Source organism: Brassica oleracea, chromosome C2 (genome assembly GCF_000695525.1).
Source record: "Brassica oleracea var. oleracea cultivar TO1000 chromosome C2, BOL, whole genome shotgun sequence".
NCBI lineage: Eukaryota > Viridiplantae > Streptophyta > Magnoliopsida > Brassicales > Brassicaceae > Brassica > Brassica oleracea.
This window is the reverse complement of record NC_027749.1, coordinates 36091352-36097971: the sequence shown is the minus strand read 5'-3', so window position 1 is coordinate 36097971 and position 6620 is coordinate 36091352. Positions and strand designations below refer to the sequence as shown.

Genomic DNA, 6620 nt, shown 5'->3' with positions numbered 1-6620 from the left:
ACAATGGCAATCTTGTAATTACTTGAAGATGATGAGGGTGAGAGAGTAAAAATATCATTTTCGGAAAAAAAAATAAAAAAAATGTGATGGTATTTTCGTGAATATCATGAACTTGTGGGGGTGAATAGGGCAAAAGAAAATCCAAGAAAATCATGGGTTAGTTTTAGGTTTGACTTTGAGTTTTGAGTCAATCTTGGAAAAAGCCCCCCAAAAAATTGTGAATTAAGTTAAGCTCTCATGATCCACAAAATAATCACATATCCTCATCCACGAAAATCCGTGCGGTTGCGCGGATCGAGATCTAAAGAAAATGCTTTCTAAAGCTAACATATTTCATATTTTAATGTTTTGGCTTTGGATTCAATTTAAAAAATAAAAGCATGATTACTTTTAAAAATGGCTGTAGAAATTAAAAGTCTGTCTACAGCTTCTGAAATAAAAGCATGATTGCTTTAAAAGATGGCTTTAGAAATTAAAAAAGTTGCCACGGCTTCTGCAGACATTACCAATCACCCCCTTTAGTTGTGAAAAATCTATAGGATAGAACATATATTTATAAGAGATCTGATATTCAATTTCTCTCTACCTATGGAAGTAGGTAAAATCTTTCAAATCATGTTGATACCAACTTGAATAAAAGATGCGTATGTGGGAGAATAAATGTTGCAATATGATTAAGACCATAATTTATGGCCATTTGAGATTAAAATTTTAACTGAAAATGGTAGTAACATGGATTTGAAAATAACTCTAAAAATCAATGGCAGAATCCTAATAAAGATTTTTCTTTAATAGTATAGATATATTATTAACTCTTACCAATACTAGAGTTTCTGGCCGCGCTACGCGCGGAAAATGCTTTTAGATATTATTTCCGGTCAATTAATAGGCCAAAAATAGTTTCTCTGTAATATTTATTGATTTTGTGTATTTTAAAAACAATTTAATGAATTTAGAATTAATAAATCAGAAAATGTATTAAACCATAAAACAAATGTATATAGATTGAGTTTTTTAAGGTATATATTGTTGCTTTTTGAATGTGACATTAGTTTTCTATATAATATATGTTTTTATTAGCTTCATCTTAGGTAAAGTAAGAATAATATTTGATTCCAAATGCTGAGGTGAATAATAATTTATGTATTGTTTTAAAAAATCAATTAGAAAAAATCAAACATGATAATGAAATTTATTTTCCATTCACCTTTATATATGTTGGATTGGTGATTGTTATCAAGATAATTTATTTTTACTTTTATATGCTTTGAAATTGTCAAAAATTTATTGATTGGCCATTTCATATGAAGAAATGTACAAAACTTACATGTGAGATATTTCAAGATTAAAACATTTTCTGTAATTTTTCTTTCAGTTTATATTTTTTGTTTGTACCTCTAGAAAAGCAAACCTATAACGAATTATGTTTTTTGTATATAGTTTTTTTTTGGTAAAATTTTTCTTTGATGTGTATTTTCTCAATAATATTAGGATGGAACTTTAAAATAAATAAATAAATAAAATCTATTTTGAAATTTAAATAAGTAAACACAAATTTTATTTATAAATTTACTAATATGAATGTGTTTGTAAGTGGCTAGACATAGTGTACATTTGATTGTAAGTTTGGCCATAAGATGTATGAGTGCATTTTGGGTATATTTTCTTAATAGAATGTATTCTTTACCATTTGTAAAAAATGCTATAATATGCATGATATATCAAAGATCCTTAATATATGATTTTAATTTTATATATATATTTATATATTGATGTTTAATTTTATATTTTAGATATTTTAAAAAAATATAATTAATAATTTATTTTGAAAATTTGATAGATTTATTGTTTACTACTTGGTTCAAATTTGTTTTGGTAGAAAAATAAACAGACTCAACTTGGTTCAAACTTATTCACATATATATTGAAGTGATAAATTTGTGTGTTTATTTCCTCTTTATTTTACCATTTTATAATCCTTAATGTTTTATTTTCTTCTTACTTCTTTGCAAACTCATATTAGATATCAAATTTTATTCATTTTACTTATTAATTTATTACTATTTCATAGTTATACTTAGTAAATTTCTGAATATTTTATGTTTTATTTAGTTGCATCGTCAAAGATTAATACAATTCCTTATACTGCCTTATCACTAATTTGTTGCTTTAAATTCTTTTTGATAATTTATCTACAAAAGTATATTATATTTAATAATAGGTTAGAAATGCGTAAATTTAGAATTGGACACAAGTTTGAAACAATGATATTATCTTGGCCAAATAAATAAATTTTTATTTACCAATTTTCATCTAACCTTTTATTTGAACTGATCACATGTCAAAATAGAAATATGAGATCGCAAATATATAAAGTAAGAATCTAAATCATGTAGGGAATAAAACATTTTGTGGAAGTATTAAAACAAAGAGAATAATAAAGAAAAACACTATCTTTTAATCATTACCATAACAATTTTACGAAAACATAAAGAAGACAAATAGATCAGTAACCTCCGACACTGACTTGTTAGATTCCATCTTCCTTTACACATCCCTACTAAAAATCACAACAACTCAAATAACAACCAATCATTATAACCTGAAAGAAGGAAGAACAAATTATAATTTTGTGATTGTTCGCACTGGTGAAACCAATTAAGAAATACATTTCTTATCTTATCAAGTAATCTAATAGCAATACATAAGGAATACTCCCAAGATTAAAAAAAACACGCGTTATGTCCAATACTTCAAAATGCTGCTCTTGTCGTTCATTTCTTGCAGTGCTTTATCCTTTTAAAGCCCCTTAACATCCTTAATCCTTGTAAGCTTTTCTTTTTTCTCTTCTTTTTCTACATATATACCAATGTAGAAGCTGATATTTATGAAACTAATCATTTTGCAGCATAACCTGAGTTTTGGTTTTGCAACTAAGAAGCATGCAAAAGAACTTACTAACAGAGCTTGAAACAACATATTTCTTATCCACAATTGCTTGTATCAAGTACCACTTAATTTGTGTAAAAAAGATTTCGTCTATTATTCGGTATTAGAGAGATATACCATTTGCAAGATACATATCAATCTTGCTATTCATATCGCTGATCAGGGAGCTTGTAACAATACTAACCATAGAAAAACAAACAACTTATCAGAATTCAGAAACTATACCTTCAGTATTAGTGTTAGGATTCAGCTACTTAGGCAAATTACAAACTACGAACCTTATCAGCTGATGGAAGAAGTTCCTTTATGATCAAGTAAACCGTTTTCTCCCAAACCAGTGTCTTTAGATTGGGAAAGCTTTGTAACAGAAAAGAAAACTTCTTTTGCTTCAACCTGCACAGTGCACATGAAGCAATATGAGAAACCATGTAAAAAGTTTAATTCACTAATAAATACAAATGCCGCTAAACATTGTTTTGTTCGATAAGCATGTATCAGAGTTTCAAATGAATAAAACAGGAATCCATGTAACCATAAAACATCATTAGAGAAGTTTTGTGATGAACTACCAAATTTCATTCGGAAATATCTAGTAAGATGCCATATAAAGAAAGGGAGAATAACAAAAACAACAAAGAAGACGTAATACATGTAGTGTTTACCTGCGAGCACCTTCTAGCGTCTACTATGGTTTGCTGCAGTTTCCACCCTCAGCGATAGAGGCTGGCTTCAAGTCGCCATGTTCATCTTCCCCCTTTTTGGCTTTGAAGATATGATGTTGGTGGAATCTGTAGTATATCGACAGTAGCATAAAGCCCCTGATCCCATTGGAGATAATTATGTAAGACCATTGGAAAATACGGAGTTAGGTACTTTTTTTCATTCAATGAGCTGTGATTTATAACCTATCCATAGAAAGAAAAACAAATATGAGGCACATAATCATCAAAACACCAGTTTTAAGAACATTTACAGAGCCTAGAAGACAACAAAACGTTAAAACAGTCACTGGCTTCTTCTTATCTTCGGTGTAGAAAATAAATTCTCAAAGCCACAATTAGCTGCAAGGAAAATAAATAAGACAAAGTAACATATATACACCATTGAAAGCAGTAACAATCAAATTTTATAAATCATATATATTCTTATTTGAACTAATATCACGTAAGCATATTATACCCAATTATAAAAAAAGTAATAATAATATTAGTGTTACAGCTGTATGTGCAACAAAAAAAATAAGAAGCTTTAATAGTGAGAGTGAAATGATTAAAGCACATACAGTCAGGACAATGTAAGGCCCTTTGCTTCCTTATCCTCTCTGCAAGCTTCTTCCCCATCTCCATAACCCTGAAAAAAATTCAGTGCTTTAAATGCTACGTGAAACACATTTTGTTAGTTAAGGAGAATAAAATAGACGTGGGTTTAGGGAAGCCACCATTGTTAACACTGGCAACACAAATATTGGAGAGAAGGACAGGTAAAAGGAATGTGTACAGAGTATATTCGAAAAGCTTCCCATTGATCCGCCTTCTTGCTAGCATTCGAAGGTCAAAATCTCTTTTAACTCCTCTTGATCTTCAAATGTTTAGAGAATTTCAGTGTATGCCATGAATTTCTTGTACAGAACAGGAAGACAAACCATGTATCAGTTAAGGCCAATACTTTATTCCGAACAATGAATTAGTTTTCATACTTTTTAATTCTAAGAAATCAAAACGGAAAGCACTTTGCACAGACACAACACAAATAATAGATTGGTCGTGTTGGATTTCCCTCCTTAAGCCCAAAACTAATCAAATCATAATCAAGCCTTAGTCCAAGAAGAAGAAACATCTAGAGAAAAGTGGAGAAGTATAGAAGAAGAATTGTGTAGAAGAAGAGAGAAAGTTATGGAGTTAGATATTTTGAAATAAATAATAATTTAGAGAAATCTAGAACTTGTTGGAGTGTGCTCCTTCACTTGTATAAATAGGGGTGCTTAGCACCATTTGTAATCATCCAAGAATCAAGAAAAACAAAGAGAGAAAATATTTGTAAGAGAGAGTTTCCAAAAACAAAATCTTTGTAGTAAACCCTTTCCTAAATATTAAGAGTCTTCTTCTTAAATTTTCTAGTTGTCTAATACCATCTTCATCTCATCGATATTGGATAATTTTCCCAACAAATCTACGATTTGAGCTCTAGTTTGTGGACGGTTCATGATGCCACTCTTCATAGGAATACATTTGTTTTGTGTAAATCGACCTGACTTGTCTGTGAAGAGAAATATATACTTATTCGTATGGTTACTTAAGGAATCAATCATGAAATGATTTTTTTTTACTTTGTTGATCATACGTACAAGAGAGAAGTTTGGACCGTGTATGCCTCTTCCTCCACCCTTTCACTTTTTTGGTGCAGCTAATATATATGAATCTATCTTCGGTTAAACAAGAACAACTTTATTTTTATTAGAACCATTGAGTATATTTTAGATTTGCATTAGGAATAAGATTGAGTTTGGTGTGTATTAGGGACAATACGTCCGACACCGGAGTTGTTTTTAGATTGATGTTCATTTCACTGACAATGCGCGCGGTGTTATGGAGAAAATGACCAATTTGACTAAACACATTGAAGTTAATCACCAATCATCAACTAAGTTGCATGAAATCTCAATGGCTAATACTCAAACAACTGAACCAAACACACTATAACAAGCAAACAAAAAAAAAAGATCGTAAAACCAAAAGCCATACCCACGTTCAGTTCAGGATTCTCATCATTGATCACATCACATGCTATATGTTATCAATAATAAAACTTCAAAATCTGTGTCTTATCATTAATACATCTAGTGGGCCTAAGAACATCTCCAAAATAAACTCTATAACTTCAAATATAGAGTTTTCTCTTCTCCAAAAGATAACTTCAAATTTAGAGTTTTGAAGAATGAAACTTCAAATTTTCTTCAAAACTTCAAATTTGAAGCTTCACTACTCAAAACTTCAAATTTGAAGTTTCATCTTTTTATTTGCATTTTGAAATTTATAATTAATTACACATCACATTTATGATTCTTAAGTATTTTATCATTTATCGTTTTAATCCTTAATTTTTTATAAATCATAAATATTTCAAATTTGTTTTTATGAATTAACATTTTACACATAAAATTAGATAAAAAATTAAAATAATATTTATAATATTTCAAGACTATAATTAGAAAACAAGAATATTATAAAATAAACTTAATAAAAACTCTTAAATAAGATACATGAAGACGTAATTATTAGAAAAAATTAAATATTACAACAACACTAATAGTCTGGTAAATTTGCTCTGGAACCTTCAAAATTTCCAAATATTGTCCAAAATATTTTGTGTATCCAAAGATACTACAAGAAAATGTTTCCATAACAACGAAGATTTACGACGAAAATATTTCCTCGTAAATTTACATGGTGTTTACAACGCAGTTACGAGGAGACCAAATTTCGTCGTAAACTCCATGTAAATTTACGAGGAAATATTTTCGTCGTAAAGTCCATGTAAGTTTACGACGAAAGTACGTGGAATGAGAAATACGTCGTAATCGTTACATCGACATTACAACGAAACATGTTACCGTTATATTTAGGTGAAAACGTGTATTCAATGTGCTTTAACTTACCTAATTTCGTCGTAAA

General features: G+C 29.3%; 2 long non-coding RNA genes across 9 annotated transcripts in view; one reads left to right on the top strand and one right to left on the bottom strand.

Moving 5' to 3' along the window:
• Positions 1-2577: 2577 nt before the first annotated feature.
• Positions 2578-6620, bottom strand: part of LOC106322230 — a 5568-nt gene continuing 1525 nt past the window's right edge. Inside the window, exons 2-6 of one of the 6 annotated variants that reach the window (XR_001266302.1) lie at positions 4232-4567; positions 3612-4010; positions 3228-3342; positions 3067-3128; positions 2578-2855 (exon numbers count right to left, since the gene is read on the bottom strand). This is a non-coding gene — a long non-coding RNA (uncharacterized LOC106322230). Of the gene's footprint in view, positions 3129-3227; positions 3343-3611; positions 4011-4231; positions 4568-6620 lie in introns of all 6 variants that reach the window. The other 5 variants (XR_001266296.1, XR_001266307.1, XR_001266308.1 and 2 more) reach the window with 5 other exon arrangements.
• The window catches only part of LOC106322259, a 4820-nt gene continuing 2777 nt past the window's right edge, over positions 4578-6620 (top strand). The window contains exon 1 of one of the 3 annotated variants that reach the window (XR_001266314.1): positions 4578-4709. This is a non-coding gene — a long non-coding RNA (uncharacterized LOC106322259). The remainder of the gene's footprint in view (positions 4710-6620) is intronic. The other 2 variants (XR_001266316.1, XR_001266320.1) reach the window with 2 other exon arrangements.